The following is a 627-nucleotide window of genomic DNA, read 5'->3' as shown; positions in this document are numbered from 1 at the left end:
GGGTCCCACTACATATATACTTATCATAATAACTCATGAAATTCATACCATGCTCATAAACTTATTTTTGCTAGCATAAAGGCGTTGTAGTAGTAATGTCAGTTACCTTGAAAAACAAGCCCAAATATTATTGTCCAAGTATATCAATCTCAATCTCCTTTTGACTTTGAGAAAAACTTGAATTAAACCCTAAATATGAGCCAAAACTAACTTCAACATTTAAACACAAACCCCAAACATAAATTCACCTTAAAAAGTCTCCAAACTACTTACCAAAATTATGGCTTTGGTTCAAATATTTCACTTCAAAATTTCCGACAATGATTCAAATATATGCATAATTAATTCAGGAATAATAAGGGTTGGGAACTCAAATTCTCAACACCACCACTTCAAAACTCCCAACAATGATTTAAAATCTATGAACAATTCAATAATAAGGATTAGGAACCTAAATTCTCAACAACGTAATTGAATCCAATAATCCAAAAAGGGTGGATTTCAATCCCTTTAATAAGAGTCTGAGTTATGAGGAACAACCTAAATAAGTTATTGCTAAAGAAGTGAAGACTCTATGAAATTGAGAGATAATACTTGTTAAATTTCTTTGGTAAAATCATTAGTCTC

This window comes from Benincasa hispida, chromosome 9 (assembly GCF_027475165.1).
Source record: "Benincasa hispida cultivar pf3 chromosome 9, pf3_genome.v1.1, whole genome shotgun sequence".
Classification (NCBI taxonomy): Eukaryota; Viridiplantae; Streptophyta; class Magnoliopsida; order Cucurbitales; family Cucurbitaceae; genus Benincasa; species Benincasa hispida.
The sequence above is the reverse complement of the archived record's forward strand: the minus strand, read 5'-3'. Positions refer to the sequence as shown.